The following is an 18,804-nucleotide window of genomic DNA, read 5'->3' on the forward strand; positions in this document are numbered from 1 at the left end:
GAACCACTTGACAGAATGAAACCGAGCACCTAAGTCTAACAATCATATATATTTAAAAAGCAATGTTCTGACTGTCAATCTATAATAGCCAGACCACTAAATTTTTTTTATTGTATAGGGGCTGAACGGGGTGTTTCGCCTTATGGAAAATAGCTACCTCCGCCCATGGACTGCAACACCGGAAGGTTTGCAGTTGCGTTGCTGGACTTTAAAAAAAGAGTAGACTCTCTTACCTTGAAGGTTTCCAGGTCGTATCGGTTCGGAAAAGCCGCCGTTATATAGAGCTAAAACAGTTGCGGGTAGAGTTTATCTGAGGTTTAACAGTATTACTATTATTACATATGACTTTTCGTTGATTCGATTTCGTTTCGTTATTTATTCGCTCATAAATAATTATACAACCAGAGTAGGTTCTCTCTCGACCCATATTTGGGAGACCGCAACTACCAACCACAGTCAACTCCACAAACTGACCTATTATTCATTACGTATAACGTAACCTTATTTAAGCTTCATAATCAGATAGTTCAATCAAATACATTTTCATAATTTTCCTTTATGTATAAATTTTTAGTTCATATTTTTAATTGTAGTTCTAGATATATCATAACCGAACTCTAAAATTAAAAACGCGATAAAGTTTATATTTATTAGTTTATGTAAAAAAAAAATTTGATTAACAAATGAACCAAATTAAGGTATTGTTACAAAACAATTTACACCCGAACATCGATGTATTGTTATTTATCGGCGCATTGCACCGGTGCCAAAGCGGTATAAACGAGAGAAATAAATCCGTTGACCAAAAAGAGATTAACAGTGAAATGAAGTGTTAATTGTGTGGAAACATTGAAAAATGATCAACATATGTTATATAAATAGTCATAAATAATGTTTCGAAATACAGTTTAAATAATAATAAGTGCAAGAGCAGAACAAAAATTAAAAATCAACATGTTATTAATTTCGTGCTCGGCAAAGGTGTGAGATGAACTCACAGCGATGTCCGAGGAGTAGTCGTTATCATGTAAATGTTTTTCGCATTTTCGTGTGATTCGTATCTTGTACAATACCGACGTTATAAGGTTATTTTCTTAAATCATTCAAAAATATACTTGATACAATAAAAATATAAAATTGAATATTTGTTAATTTAACAAATAAATTCGAAGCTATGAAAGGACTGCTCAAGTAAGAGAGGAAGGTATGTCAATAGGTTTTGATCAAAAATTACAAGAAACCGTTGCACCGTAGCCGATTCGACCTTGAAATATTACTCTCAGTACGTTCACACAAACATATATTAACGCTTTAAGGACTATAATTTTAAAATAATCAAGAACCACTCTATTCGTTTTTGTGAGCACATTTAAATCTCGAAGCAGCGTTTGACTTACGAGGCAGTTCTAAATAACTGCCGGCCACTCATTACATTCTCCATCGCTATTTGCATAACTATTGGAATCGAACCTCAGACCCGATCGTGTGTGTTTAGGAGTCTGATGAATGGGCTGCCGGCGCTAAATGAATTCGCTGTCAAATACCATTGTTTTATTTTTGCAATTGAGACGTTTTTGTCTCGTTTACGTTACGTGTGGAGTCTATTAAGAAGAAAAAAAGGGTATGAACGCTCGAATAATAATTAATAGCATGTGAATAAAAAATATTCATTTTATATTTATGTATTTAAAATATGATAGAATCAGAGGCTTCAAAATTAGTTAAATATAAATTCGTAAATGTGGGCTGAATATCTGCCTGTTAAGGCGAAGGTGCTTGTTTTAAGATACTGTTCCTGGGCTAGTTGGTGTTTATGTATGTGTTTTAAACAAATTTATCTCACACATGTTACTCGTTACAAAAAAGCCGTTGGTTAAAGAAATATTTTAACATTATACAAATTCTTAATAATTAAATATTTAGTTAATTGTATTCTCAGTGCATATAACACTGAGAATACAATCGTTTAAAATGCAGACTATGAGGTTTTTAATTTCTCTATAATTTCAATTTCCATTTTATATAATATCCGTACTTAAGTTGTATACGAGATCTTCGCAATTAGTAAGCCTCTCTAAAGCTGCGTATACATTACGCGCGGCAAACCCTCGAACATTAACTGGGGTTGCGGCCGCGCGCTATGGAGACGGGGTACGGGACGGGATACGGGAGACGGCAGCTCGAACATTGCCGCGCTCGAACGTGCCGCTGGGCGATCCGCTCGTTGTCGGTTTTTGAGACCGCATCAAAGGAGCTTCAGGCGACCGCGCGTGCGCTTTTGGGACGGTTGGCGAATTGGCTCGCGCGGCAATATGTCAATGAATAACGAGTGCCGTCTACTAATACAATTATATGACTTAGGCCTGACTATGCGCGGCGGGCTGCTTAGTTGGATCGCTAGCCGCCGCGGTCTACTAAATTAATTCAAAAGTCTAAAAATTTTGGCTCGCGCGGAAAATGAACGTCTACTCAGGTCGAACTATATACTGGTCTAATAATTTATATTCAAATATATTCGATTTTCTATATATACAAAAACACAGTGAGGCAAATAAATAAAAAGTTAGTAAAGGTCACTTTGTTGTGCGCAATTCGGTCGATTTTGACCTTTAACAGATGTAAGATTATTAATTTAAAAATAACTCTTTAATACAAGTAAATGTCATGTTCGGTGTTAAGCTGAACATTCGATAATCCTATCGGACATGGCGATTGCCAAGCATAAAACATTTGTTCTATTCAATAAGTCTATTCCAATTTATCGTCTTTGGGGTGACCGCTTTACATAAGTCTGAATTCGTGTAAAAAGAGACATAGTTAATCTTACCATTAAGCACTTGAAATTATAATTTTATCTATGAACAATGCTAAGCAATGTTAGATCTATCTAGGTGTAAACATCGGAATTTATGAATATAAAATAACAACGAATAAATACTTGATACAATTTACAAAATGAAATATCGACCAAGAAGTGATAGTATTTCATATCAACTTATATTCTAAGAGCATCAAAATATGTATATAAGTATGTTAATCCCTTTGTTTTTAACTTTTTTTTGGTTAATTATTACCTTATTTGGTGTTGATTATTAGCAATTAGTTAAAATGACACCGTTAAGTAAAACAAAAAATAATATATTAAAATAAATGAAGAGAACAAAAACATACATACTTATATGGGTAGAGTATAATAATTGGTCTAAGCCCTAAGGCGACTCAAGTCCACGAGGGTGGCGCCCTAAAGCCGTGTTTTGGCATTATCGTGATTATGAAGTTGAAGTATTAATTTATTTTAATATTTTATTATAACAAAATAATATATGATTATAATTACATGATGATAACTTAGTGGCATTTTTAAATGTCAAAGTCTATAATAATGGTATATAAATTTTGTTACAGTAAGAATGAATATTTCATATTGTTATTGTAAACTAGCTGTGCATGGGGTTTCATCCGCGTATAACTTAAAAAAATCACTAAGAGCAATTATAATGGTGTGATGTTGGTATTTATGCGGTTTTTGCCGCACCCGAATCTTGCTAGGGCACCCGAATCTTAATAGGGCAACATACAATTGGAATCATACATGGGAAAAACACCATTCCCTTAAATCTATTTCGAAATACTTAAATGTCTTTCCCTGTATTTTATTTATTGTGACTGCAAACGATACCTTCACAAGAAAAATGTGTCCTTTTAAAACTAAAACGTAAATCTGTTTTTTTTTAAATAAGTATTTATTATCAACTAACCGACTAACTAGTTCATTTTTCGCCCAGATAATCAGAATTGTGATTTAAATACTGCTAGCATTCTTGGCACCAAAGTGGTCACGATTTGCCCTGTTTTAAATTATTCTTTGTATATATTACTTCACTTGTCAAACTAACCGACTAAGTATAAATTTAACAAAACCATAAAAAAAAAATGCGGCAACGAAACGAAATACCTACCTAACCTATAAACTTTAACTTACAAAGTTATTTACAAATCGAAAATAAATACGTATGTATGAGTATTTTCAAGTAACCTACTCAACTACCCGTTGTAATAAATTGTCAAACTTAAAACTCCAAACTTCAAAAAGTACTAAAAACTGTCTATGATCTTATCTTGTTATCTTTCATAAGATTCAATATTTAATAAAAACAACTTTGCAAATAATGCATTATCTTAGAACAAATTTGATTACCATACAAAAGGTAATAGTCAACCTTAAAAGAGATACACATAAACTGAACCCTATTTAATATAATTGATCATATTAACCCTATTTAATATAGATCTGAGTTCAACTTACATTGGAAGAATATTATTAATTATTCCAATTTTATTGAATAGATTGTTTAAATTGACATAACTTTGACATAACTAAAGAACCACTAAATTTAACGTGAAGTTAGCCACAATACATTAGTGTACACCGCACTCAAATTCGTTAAGCAGTTTCTAAAATTAGCGTGCACAAACGCATTGACAAACAGATTAACTGACAAACAGACACAATATCTTACATGTACAGACAGCGATCAGTTACAGATTTATTATATGTATAGACAAGAATACCGATTCATAAATTCGAGCCCTCTAGTAGTCTAGTTTACCTAGATTTATATAGATGACCTGGCCTTGAACATAAATAACTAGAATTAAGACATAAAATTAAAATAAAAGAGCTAAATATAACACTATTAATAAAGTTATAATACCACTTAAATGATCGATAGACGGACTTCTGTAGAGCAGCTTTATAAAAGTTTTAGCGCTACTTTGTATAATCCAAGCCTCTTCAAAACAATATAATTTTATTTGTTTTACCAAACAGACGTCAGGTTCATTAGAACCTTAGTCCATTCCGTTAAGACTCTTATTCTAATCTATTTATATAATTGTATCTGTAAAGTACCACAGGTTACATAAATGATTTATAAATTTACAATAAAACATAGGATCGGGTCATCTTTTTTTAAATCAATATTTTATAATTGCATTGTATTTATCAAGAGTGATTAGTACCTATTATAAGCGTATAATATTATAGTGTAAGTATGTATGTACACAATTACTTATTACATCATATTTATTTTTTGTCTGTTACGAAAATACAAAAAACGCCTAAAGTTTCAAGTTGTACACGAATATAAAATGGAGTAAAAATGAAAAATCTTTTAATACAAGATGATATTAAAATATTTACTAACATAAAAATCAAGACAAATTAATGAGGAGATGTTTGTTTGGCATAAATATAAAAAAAACTAATATTTATAAGCGCTTCGAAGTTTCACCCGATTTATATTTAGACTATTGACGAGATTTAAGCGTGAATTTTGTGTTCTTGTAAAAAAATAAAACAATAATCTTTTTTTGCTAATGTCTAGTAAAGAAGATTTGACACATAAGATCAATCACTTTCAAATTTTGAAGTGTTCAATGATGATGAGTAGAAACTATGTAATACCACAGTAGATATCTAGAACAACATGGTAATAAACAATGGCCTCATTTAAAAAAAAAATAAACCGTTCGGCCAATAGATAATAGATTGATATTGTATTTTTTTTCCAACTGACAACATTTAGTCATATAGCAAAGGTAGAAATTCAGGATCCAGATGCTATCTTATTAATTTAGTTTCATTTTGTCTTAATATATAAGTCAGTAAAAGAATGATTCGCTATATCCTATAATAACAACTTAATTTTGTACATTGAAAGGGTATTTTTTAAAAGCTACTGTAAATTTGGAAACGTCACAAAGGTACCGATACCGTTTACCATAAACATAAAAAAAATACGATACTCGAAATGTCGGCCGCTCATTTCGAAGTAACAAAAAAAAGGATAAATACAGCACCCAATAGTCCTTCAATAAAACTTGTAGGATTCTGTCTTTATTTCGAAATTAAAAGGTAACATTTCTGAGAATACTCGGGTCGATTTTCTCACGAGGTAGTAAATAAAGACATGCGTTCGAATTTGATAGAGTTAACAGCAATAAATCGTTGATTATAGGCCAAGCGCCGGCGAGCTGTATAGACAGACATGTTATATGTTTTATGACTGAAATACTCTGTTCATTGTGACCTAGCAAAAGTCACGCTAACTCAAAACAGTAGAAGCTTTCCTAAACAATATATTTAAATATAATTTTCTATTATAATAGTCGATATTTCAAAGGTAATTTATGTAAAACATGTTAATGTTGTGAACATGTTATTGTAAACTATGAAAAAAAAAACGAAAATTATTCTGAATGCAATATAAGTTTTTTTTAACCATGTAAATATTTTTATTTAATTTAGACACACTTTATTTTTCACATTTGTATTAATGTTATTTTAACCAAGCAATATCCATAGTACTATCATATGTATTAAAACAAATGATTAGTAATTACAGATTGGACTAAATCGTTTTTATCATAGCTCCGGCAAACATATTCTGTTAAAAATAATATTAAACGAATACCGAGTAATGGACGGAGAGCGATGTATTTTCATAGCGAAAGCTTGTAAGATAGTTATTACGTCATCATAAAAATGAAATTATATACGTAACAGTGGTGTTCATAAAACATGCGTTCGATTAAGATCCCAAGCGATGCAAAGATCGTTCATATACTGTCTCGATTTTCTTATAAAATAAAATAGAATAAGAGATAGATATTTCATATGTCATCTTGAAATGTTTTAGTGTAAACAACCAAGTAGGCTCAGCCGAATGTAGCAGGTCCCGAAACAAGACAACCAGATAAACACTTGCTTTTTTCTAATTCTCGCGCTTGTAAAGTTAAAAGTATATTGTGAAGTGTCAGAACTACATAAGTACAAGTGCCTTTATTGTACGTATATGTATACTCAAAAGAATAAAAAAATAAAATAAAAAAATCTCTGTAGAGTAACATCTTGTAAACTTCACTAAATCTTTCTCTTAACCAGATGAGGAGATCTTTGTCAGTATTATTTCTGAAAATTGTTTAAAAAAATATAATATAAATCATCGTAAAAGTCTATTATTTAAATTTTATAACACCGACGCAAAAATACGGACGTTTAAAGTCGGTGTTTATCTGCCTGCAATTTGTATTTATAATTAATTTAATGCTCGATAAAAAAAAAAGATCTTGAGGAAACATGCATGTGTCGGATGAAATTCTGGCACATGTGCGTCCAATCGGAATTAAGCGGCGCGGTGGATAAATCACCAAACCATCTCCTCAAGATGAGAGGAAGCCTTAACCCAGCAGTGATATATTTATAGGTTGTTATTTGTTTGAGTATACGCCTGAGTCATAGTAGACTTATAAATGGACATATTTTATGCATCTTGTTTAAATTTGATTTCATCAAGAGGGACTATTCTACGAATTTATTAAGGTCGTCGATACGTTGCCGATTCTATTTCTCACAAAAATAAACCTCAGCTGAATCGTAACCCAACTCAACAAGGGCCTAATTCAACTAATTTAGAACGGTTCCCGATTCTATTCGTATCCAACTTGGACTAAATCGCAACTTTTCGATCGTTGTGTTAGTAAAATAGGAATACAGGTAAACGGCAACGTTACGGTTCGAATCGATTGCGATCAATTGTCAATTTGTTGGAATCAGTCGCCCTTATTTAATTTCATTCATGTTGATCGTTTGCAGTTTCATATGTATAATATTAAATTTTTTATTCGCGATTTCAAACGGTATCATTAAATTAATATTTTAAAAAGCGTTCGATTTTTTTTAGTCTCTTGTTTATCACCAAATGTCAAATTGTTTTTTTTTAATGAGAATTTGTTTGTTTTGTTCAAGGTCATATTTGCGTATACACATAAAAATTACTGCGTTATCGAACAATTACAGTTCACGTTGTGGAACTAATAAAACGAACTGAGCAATAATGAAAACATGTCATATACATTTTATTAGTTTATTTAACATGTGTGTGCAAAGCTGTGACTTGTATTTACCACGATAATAAATAAAGATGCTGTCGTTTGATTTTTATTCCATTATTTGAAACACGAATGTGATCTTAAAAATAGATAGCATTCCATTCAGATAAATGAATGTATTGAGAAAAAAACTGTTGTATAATTTTACTTTGCAGTGTATTTTATTTTATAGCACTGTCTGATTTCATGTATGATAACGTCTGATTCACTGATTATAATTTTATATATATATATATATATATATATATATATATATATATATATATATATATAATATATAAATTAAATTATATAAATGAATTATATAATTTCATGCACCTATTAAATATAAAAAATGTCTTGTTTTGTAATTACTTATGATTAATTTATAAATGGAAACTGTTTTGGTTTAAGAATTGTTTTATATTTTTTATTTTATTGTAATTATTTCACTGTTTGTTTCCTGTACACTAAATAAATAAATAAATAAATATTTATATATATATACATATATATATATATATAATACATATATATATATATATATATATATACAGAATGTTAATATGTTTACGTTGTGTCAACTGTTTGTGATCAATATAATATATATAAAGTGAGTGGTCTACTTCTTCTGGTTCATTCGAAAAATTTAATATCCTTCGGTCATGTCAAAAAATCAACATTATTGTTACTTGTAACATATGTTATATTAAAATGATACGCAAACACAAACAAAGTATATCTTTGTAATCTGTTTTCTGTTAAAAAAATTATACACAGAAACGGTTAAAAAGGCTTTTGATCCGTACGTAATAAAGTATATCGCACGACCATATAAATAGAAGATTTAGATATATAATTAATTGCAAAGGCAATCGGACAATTTTGAATAAAAGAGGAAATTTACTGCAGCCTTTGATTAAGATCGTGAAAGCATTACTTTCTCAGAGTTATCCGGTTGCTGCTGTGAGAGCTGTTCCTGGTCCAGCTAGTCCTGCATCACATTTTACTATTGTATCGTAATCCGGACTACCCTCTCTCTTGAGGAGAAGATTCGGTGTTTATTAAGCCACGATTCTCCAATGTGGCTTGGTGGCACAAATGTGGCAGATATTTAGTGAAATTAGACTCATGCCGATTTCCTCACGATGTTTGTTCTTCATAGCAAAACGAACTATAAGCAAAAAATTTAGTACATAATTTGGCGGTGCTTCACTGGGCTTAAACCTGCCACCTTCGGTTAATATTCCCAAGTTCTATTGACTGGGCATCTGAGCTCGGAGTTGAGATGTTTGAGTTGTATATATTAATGTATATTTATCAAATGTATAAAAGGTTTAATATGCGATGAAACGAACTGCTAAAGGGATTCATATAATTTTGTACGTCACACATATTCGACCTCAAAAGTTACGAAATGATTTTTATTAGAGCGCTTATAACTAACACCCCGAAGAAATTTCTACCATCCAATGCAAAACCAAACGTTTCTGAATATAATATCCGGACATAACTGGATATAACCGTATATAGTCTGATACAACTGTACATTAATGAACTTCGTTTAGTTGACGATTGCTCGACGTGACACTAGAAGCAATCATTTCCTCAATTGTTTCGTAATACTCGGTCACAGATCAAATGTCGACAATCTATATCGTCCTGTTCTGAGAACTGAATTGACTTTAATTGTTTTGGAAGTGTCATTGTTTGAAGTAAATATAATTATACAGTTAACATACATAAAACTGTTATAATTTACCTGGCTATTTACTTATCAAATTGAAAATTGTAAAAAAAAATACCGAGTTTTTTCACTGGTTCTTTTCTGGTCGTGGGCTTGTTTTGGTAGTTTTTACTTTGATTATCCGTAACTAGGTAATGCTCCCATAATTTTATATTGAATATAATAACTAGAGTTCGATTTAAATGTAATATTTAGGTTTTTATTTAATTACTAATTTAATTTCGTGGTTTTTTTTTCATAAAATAGGTGGTAGGTAGTTGGATGGACAAATGGGCCACCTGTATGTGGTCAATGCGACACCAACCATGGGAACTAAGATGTTATGTTACTTGTGCCTGTAGTTAGACTGGTCACTCACCCTTCAAGCTGGAACACAACAATACCAAGTAGATTAATTGGTGATAGAATATCTGATGTAGAATAACCTACCCAGACGGGTTTGCACAAAGCCGTACCAAAGAGTGATTATGGATATTTCATTTTACATTACCGTTTTTGTTTTGAGAGAACATCGCCAAAAAAGGTTGACGTTTTGTCCTTAAGCATTAAAATTGAGACAAACGCAAAACGGCAGAAACATTGTAAGTTTCATACTAAACGTACTATTATATATTTCAGTCAAATAATGCTACTAATTAGGTCATTTTCTAAAGGATTTGATATATAGGTAAAACAAAACGTCTGATTCAAGCACACAGACGAACTATTCAATATATTTCATTCATATCTATTTAGAAATGTCATAAATTATAAGTTACATTACAAAAAAAGTCATTTATCTTACTTTCAAAAGTTATATCAAATTAAATATATTTTTCAAGCTTATAAATGCAGTTAAGATTTTTTTGATGTAGCAAAAGTGTTTTAAAGTATATAAATTATACAATAAGCTCGTAAAACTAAAATATATATATTTTTAATAATTAAAATTAGGAATTCGTTTAATTAGTTAATTCAATAAAAGTGTTTCTGACGTGTATTTTATATTAAGTTTATAAACTAGCCGAGATGGCCTAGTGGTAAGAACGCGTGAATCTTAACCGATGATCGCGGGTTCAAACCCGGGCAAGCACCACTGAATTTTCATGTGCTTAATTTGTGTTTATAATTCATCTCGTGCTTAACGGTGAAGGAAAACATCGTGAGGAAACCTGCATGTGTCTAATTTCATTGAAATTCTGCCACATGTGTATTCTACCAACCCGCATTGGAGCAGCGTGGTGGAATAAGCTCCAAACCTTCTCCTCAAAAGGGAGAGGAGGCCTTAGCCCAGCAGTGGGACATTAACAGGCTGTTACTGTTATAAACTAAACATTATCTGATGATGATTAATCAGATAATTAAATTAAAATAAAATAATATTTTTATTTAATATATCAAATAATAAATAAATACTTGTAAAATTATTTCTCCTGACTGACAAAGAAGAAAGTATTATTGGTAATTTCAACTTTAAGGAGGGAAATAAGGAGGAGGGCGGGGTATCTTTTGTATGAATCGGGTAGCTAGTTAAATTTATTTACTAGCTAATTGAGGCTAATGTTAGGCGGCGTTGTAATGACCTTTTAAATTTGCTTATATAAATATTTTCAGTATTTTTTATTAAATATATAAATTTTAAGACGATAAAATTGTATTTAGCCATTTTTTTACTTAATTAAATTCAAACGTTCTTACTAGATTTTTATGTTCTCTCGAGATTATTTATTGAATTTATTTAGTTATTTGTGTGTAAAGCTTTTCTAATAAGTTACTAACAACAATAAAAGTTGTGTTATAACTGCTTAAGTAAGTTTATTAAAAATGAAACAAATAATAACTTAACACAACTACAAGTGTAGTGTGAATGTGGATAGATTCTATGTTTTGAGTAAATATTTGAAAATTGATTTGATCGTTCGTATCAAACACTATTATTGAAACTAAAACTGTTCGATGAAGTTAATGAGTATACAGTATAAGCATAGTATTAAAGTGTATAACTTAGAAATGGGAATATATTAAATAATAAAGGCATCTGTAACGATATGTGTTAACAATTTCGATTCCATATAAATTTTACAGACACCATTCAATTATCGCCGCGTTAACAGTGAACCGTGAGTGTGCATTTAACACCTCTTCTATTAAGTAAAAACAGTACGAAACAAAAATCCCTTTGTTCAAGGCAGCTGCGCATTTCAACTTATATAAAAGAGATATTCACACCTTCAGAACGATTTCTATTTCACTTCATTATTCTTCTCAGGACCTATGTATTTTATTTTGTGAAGTACAAATAGTATTTACATGTACTTATATTTTAAAGCGTAAATTCTATGTTTTCTTATAATATAGGTAGACGGAGGGCAAATGGACCACCAGATGGTAATTGGTTACCACCGTCCGTAGACATTGGCGCCGTAAGAAACACTGGCCTTCACCTATCCAACCCAACACAATAACACTGAATGTTTATATTTGACGGAGTGGACGAATATTTCCTGAGTGTGTGGTACCTTCCCAGGCCGTTTTACACAAAGCCCTACAACAAAGAAAAATGTTAGGTTTGCAAACTACAAACTATTCTTATATACATACATAGCTACTTACATAACAAATATTGTTACATATTAAATATACCTTGTAGATATATTTAATCGGTTCATAAAAAAAAGTTATACACGAACATACAAACATAAAATGTATATAAATATATTACAGATGAATCGAGGTTGTCGATTCTTTCTTGAAGTTTTCGAGTAGGACTTGGACCTTCTCCTCCAGTAAATATAAATCAATGTCAATGTGAATGAAAATGCTATCCGAATCAATTGGATAACTGGTGGAACGTCAACTCATCTGGTTATTGTTTTGTATAAGTGGGTGGGTTCTGGATCAATTTTTACCTCGATAAACAGAATTGCGTTTCAAGGGAATTACTTTTTGCAATTTGCAAATGTTAAAATTTATACAAAACCAATTGAATTATTAGTGAAGATGAATTATTGGTAAGCCTGGTGCATTCATGCAAAGGACCGCCAACAGTTATTTTTATTTGTTCGGTCCATTGCATGGGTGTCCTTCCACGTGGTCTGGTGCCATCCACCTTGCTTTGAATGACAAGGCGTTCTATGGAGTTATTTCCTTGCCGAGAGACGTGTCCAAAAAAAGTTAGTATGTGCTTTCGAACCAGCTCCGAAAGACGCTGTTTGATGCCGAGTTCTTGGAGAATGGAGATATTGGTGCGAAATTAGGTCCACGAAACTCTTAGCATTCGTCTCCAGCACTACATCTCCAAAGCATCGATCTTCTCTTTTTCGACCTGCCGCAAAGTCCACGTCCCCGCAGCGTATAGAAATATGGGGAAAACAAGCGTTTTTACGAGCCGGATCTTGGTTGCTTTGTTTCTGTTCCATATTTTCTTCAGCCTCTCCATAGCAGTTCTCGTAATTGCCATACGTCGCTTGACCTCATCTACGCATCCGCCATTATTCGATATTAAAGCGCCCAGATATATATATAGGATTGGACGACCTCACAGTTCGCAATCTGAGTGATCTCGGGCGAGTCGTTTTTCGTCCGGTCTACAATTAACATCTTCGTATTATTGCGGTTAACCTTTAATCCCAATTCTTGACATTCGCGCTCCATTTTAAGAAGCAATTTTTCCATATAAACAGCGTCAGACAACATGCAAATATGCAAACAGGGTCGTGTCGTCGATATTATGTATATTGCTATGTTATATGTTATAAGTACATTTTACGTATAAGCATCTATGTATAAATAGATGAAGATAAAATAGCTCAGTTACATTTTCTCCTCTATTTGTCAACCCATATTCCTTTTTTTTATTGCCAAGCTTTAGAGATATCAATTAAAAAGAATTAGCAACAGAACGTTATTTAATATAGTTTAAGTTAGCGTTTCGCGCACTTGATAGAGGTTATTACAGTCGAATATTGAGCGAACACTAGTTTATAACAATTACCTACATATATGATAATTTAATTAATACATGATAAATAATTAATTCTACAATATGCATTTGAGTCGTGTATGAAAAATATGTGCTACATTTATTTATTTTTTAATATTCGCATAAAAAGTAAATATACATTAAAATGTTCAAGTCTATTTAAAGGTAATTGGGGGAAAATCGAGTAAGTCCAATTACGTCACCCCTTTGCAAGACGCCACGTGTGTTACGTCAGGGTGACTGGAATAAGGCGGGCGCGCTTTGATCCGCCGCCTCTTTGAAATGGGAGAGCGAGTGTGCGTCTTCCACTGTGACACCTGAAGCTCTTGTTAGACATGTTGAGCGGTTGATGACTGATGTTACACTCTGTTGACTGAGAACTGTAGACCCAGAACATTTGTTGATATATTTACATTGTATGAAAATCGTTTGGAACTATACTGCTGTAATATTTTGTCGCATTATATTTTCATGTTTCAAATATGACGTATAAGATTTTTAAATGTATTATCTTATTTTTTTTTACTATTAGGTAATTGTTTAATTTATCATTTAAATTTATTATTTCCTGATTATTATTTATTACGCTGTGTGATTTTAATGTTGTAAGTGATAGTAGAGAGTGATTGAAAATCACTACAGTACTGATAACAAAACAAATTATATTATAACATAACTGTATTTTAATAATCGTGTTTGATCTTAAATCTATACGATATATCACATTTGCATAGTCAACAAATGCAGTCCGCAAATAATGTGTAGCTATAGCGAATGATCATTGTGTTGGGTGAGGGCGAGTCAATCGGTTTATGCAATTCGAATTTCAGAGGATTCCACTTACTGGAACCATGAATGTGTAGTTATTTTGAATGATATTATAGTATTAATTGTATGTAAGTAATAACATAATATTTATGTATGTAAATATATATTGTTTAATTAACGTTTTCCTGTCAGCTTAAAAAAGTAATGTAATATTATCAGCAAATAATACAACAATACCATAAAAATAATGTTTGTAATCTATACAAATATAAATGTACGTACGTTTATCCTCTTTGCGTTCTATTAATACAATTTCGATAAAGCTTTGGTTAAATGTTTTGCGTACCCTCGAGAAGGCCCTGACCGAAAAAAAGCAAGATTGTGTCTTTGTATGTTAGTTCTTCTTATGTGGCATGGGTAGCTAGTGCAATATATATTTAAAAGTTTATAAATAGAGTACACACTTATACCATATTTTGTAGAATTACTATTTTTACTGAAAAAATTATGTAACTGTTCCATTCGTTTTGAAATTTCTAACTAAAGTGTAAGCATTTAATATAATATTATTATAAATAATTTTTGTCCGCTGATGCTGTATTAGAATAAAATACTTCAGATAAAGTACAGAATACTTCAAAGTTATTTGTGTGCTTCATGCATCGTTTACAAATATTATGTTTTAGAAGCGCTATTCCCACATTGGTCATTTATGTATAGTATATTTATACATTACAGCTTTAATAAACTTAGGTATACTATTTACTCTCAAATCTAATTGGAAGCTTTGCGCTACTGTTGTCATGTATTTAATTTAATTTTCACCCTTCTTGTACCAGATTATAATAGCATTGATCTACGTTGAAAGAATATACGAGTAGGCGATCGATCGATCCCCCGAAGGCTTACATGAAACCATAACAACCGCTTCGTGCTGTTTTATGTAATGTATAAGTTACGGATGATTTTTCTTTGTTCTTATTATACATTTAAGTTGTTGATGATGATTTAGAAATACTTTTAATATTGATAAGATTGATGTAAATAAGCCTAGGATTAATTTTTTTAAATATTTTTATTAAATAGATATGGTACCTATTCAACAACAGGAACTTTAGCATGCAGTCGTTTGATTTTTTACCAACTAAATAAAATGCTGAAAATTACTTTGTATTTGAAGTGAAAACTTCTTTAGGTGCGTTGCGCTGGTTTATCGTAGGGGATAGACTCGCAGCTTTGCGTCACCGTTCACCGCCTAAAACGAAATTAATTAGTTATAAACACAAATTAAGCACATAAAAATTTAGTGGCGCTTGCTCGGGTTTTAACCCGCAACCATCAATTAAGACTCACGTGTGCCACTCGACCATCTCAGCTTTTAACAGACTTGAACAATCAAACTAAAGTAGATTATGTAAAAATAATGGATACATTATTAAGTGATGAGCTTTTTCGATTGTTCGAACGTGCAAATCAGTTTTCTTTGAATAATAATAGCAACGTTTGAAAAATGTACTAATATTTCTATTTATCTTTTCAATTAAGCGTAAATTTTGGCCCAGTCCAACGATAATAGCCCATGATGGCAAAATCGAACTTATTTTTACATAAAAATCTATTTATTAAGAAATATTAAATATATAAAAATCACATTACGACCCACAAGGGTGAAGATAAATGTACATTTATCGCAGGTGAAACCGCACGGAGCCGTTATAATCTATGCATATAAAATTACTTGTCCTGACTGACTCATCAAAGCAGAGCCCAAACCACAGGGGTCAGAAACTTTAAATTTTAGCAGTTGATACATTTTACTGCTAGGCATTTTACTACATTTTACTGTAGGCAACCACTAAGGAAGGATTTTTGGAAATTTGACCCCTAAGAGGGAAAATATATGGGATGAATGGTTGTATAGAAACCCATCCTTTTTAAAGTTAGAAGCATAAAATTTCATATATAAGCTGGGGGTTAAAAATAAATAAATTTGTATTGCAGTGATTTTGAAAATCTACCCCCTAAGAAGGTAAAATAGGGGTTGAAAAATTGTATGGGGTCATTTTTGTGTAGAGTTAATTTTTTTTTTTAAGAAGCTTTATCTAAAAAAATGTCTAAAATAATGCATACCTTTTTATTCGTTTTTGGACATTCAACCCCAGATGGGAGAAATGGGGTGGTAAAAAATTAGTATAACAATTTTAAAAAGTAATCTGATCTCCTTGATATTTACTATTTTTGTTTCTAAATTGAGGTGATAAACATGAATTTAAATATTTTAGAAATTAAGGGTTAAAACGTTTGTATAGATGTACTACCTAAAAACTTGCACCCAAAACTTTATATACATAGTTTTGGGTGCAAGTAACGAAATGAAAAATAGACAATGACTTAATATCAATATCCCCTAGGGAAGACGGATGCAAGACATACGTTTTCTTTATACAAACTTCCCTACCATAGTGAAACTAATACCGTTAACAGTATAAGCAATGTTTTTTTTAAGGTATTGGTAGGCTGACGGGCAACTGGGCAAACTGTTATTAGGCGGTCACCACTATAGACATTGGCGATGTAAGAAATATTAACCATTCCTTACATCGCTAATGCGCTACCAACTTTGGGAACGAAGATGTCATGTCCCTTGCGCCTGTAATTACACTAACTCACTCATCCTTCAAACCGGAACGTAATAATACTATCTATCTGTTTAGCGGTAGAATATCTGATGAGTGGGTACCTACCTAGAAGATGGGTTTGCAGAAAGCCCTACCACTGAGAATTATGTTTGCAAATGACTTCTTTTAGAGTCAAACAAATTATAGAAGATGGATTTATACCCACTTTTAAAGTCCAAAGTTATATCAACATGACCCCTATATATTTTTTTACTGGTGGTAGGGCTTTGTGCAAGCTCGTCTGGGTAGGTACCACCCACTCATCAGATATTCTACCGCAAAACAGCAATACTTGATATTGTTGTGTTTCGGTTTGAAGGATGAGTGAGCCAGTGTAATTACAGGCACAAGGGACATAAAATCTTAGTTCCCAAGGTTGGTGGCGCATTGGCTATAAGCGATGGTTGACATTTCTTACAATGCCAATGTCTAAGGGCGTTTGGTGACCACTTACCATCAGGTGGCCCATATGCTCGTCCACCTTCCTATTCTATAAAAAAAAAATATATATTCCTACAAATTTTCGAATTTCAAAGTATATAGTTTCCTCTTAAAGTGTGTTTCCTTATGACAATCAATAACTCCCAAGGCCTGTCGTTGAACATGACTGGCATTAATTTTAGTGAGGGCTGTTATCACATGGACAGTTTTTATTTTGCATGCTCCAGAGTGAGCTCAGCGAGTAACTTAGCAATTTGCCTCAATAGGAAATACCGCAAACGTCTTTTACAAAGAGGTGCTTCAATTATTAATTATAAATAAAGTTTTCAGTGAGTGATTTTTTTCTTCAACCCATTTAAGTCACTATAAAATAAATTAAGTCAAATTACAGGGATTCACAGTAAGTTAGTTCACTGATGATTATTAAAAAAATATTTATCAACCTAAAATTAAAAAAAAACCCCTTAATATTCTTTTTTCTAACCAGAATGACATTTTATGCTTTTTTTTTAAGATCATAGACTTCCAAATAGTCATTTATAATTAATAGTTAAAGTGCGAGCCAAGCTGCAGGCAATAGCTAGTTTTATATAATATTAAAAACGCCCTTTGCACATTATGTTAAGCTAAATTATAAGATATCTTAATTCCTTTGTTATTCAAAATCATCATTTATTCACAATCAGTCAGGTCAGTGTTTAATGAATTCTGTTAGCTATAGTGAATGACTGGAATGTATTCTTTTTGTTTTTACTCTTGTCGAGATTTTCTATGCAAAAAATCTTTTTGCGCGCCTCGGGAGTGAGATCCAATCGTATGCCGTAACGAACAACATGCACATGCCGCTCTCTTACGTCGTCATATTCGAAGCTGCTCTCTGCTCACTTTTATACGCGAGGCGCATATATGTACCGACTATTATACATCATTGATATGTATTATTATAATTTTATAAGGAAAAATATATTTTTATATAAATATATTTAATTTATACAAAATATTACTTTATTAAATTTACTTTATTAAGGAAACTATGTTTTTATTTATTTTATTCCATATTCATTTATTGTTTTTCTTTTAATTATAATGCCTTTGAATAACCATCAATATCGACGTGTCAGGTCCACTGGGCGTCTCGTGACACCACATTATTATTTTTATGCTAATGATATCGTGAAAACCTTATTAGATATGTCCAATCAGTTGATCCAATTTGTAAATTACCGCATTTAATTGACCCTTGAGAGCGATTGTTAATGTTTATTCGATATCCACTA

General features: G+C 31.7%; 1 protein-coding gene across 1 annotated transcript in view; it reads left to right on the forward strand.

Moving 5' to 3' along the window:
* LOC126780394 (uncharacterized) overlaps nucleotides 1-17,390 on the forward strand; it is a 154,676-nt gene extending 137,286 nt beyond the window's left edge. The window contains exon 3 of the transcript XR_007670491.1: nucleotides 17,323-17,390. The gene's annotated coding sequence lies outside the window, so the exon portion shown is untranslated. The remainder of the gene's footprint in view (nucleotides 1-17,322) is intronic.
* The last annotated feature ends 1,414 nt before the right edge of the window (nucleotides 17,391-18,804 follow it).

The sequence above is a fragment of the Nymphalis io genome, chromosome Z (genome assembly GCF_905147045.1).
Source record: "Nymphalis io chromosome Z, ilAglIoxx1.1, whole genome shotgun sequence".
Taxonomy (NCBI): Eukaryota; Metazoa; Arthropoda; class Insecta; order Lepidoptera; family Nymphalidae; genus Nymphalis; species Nymphalis io.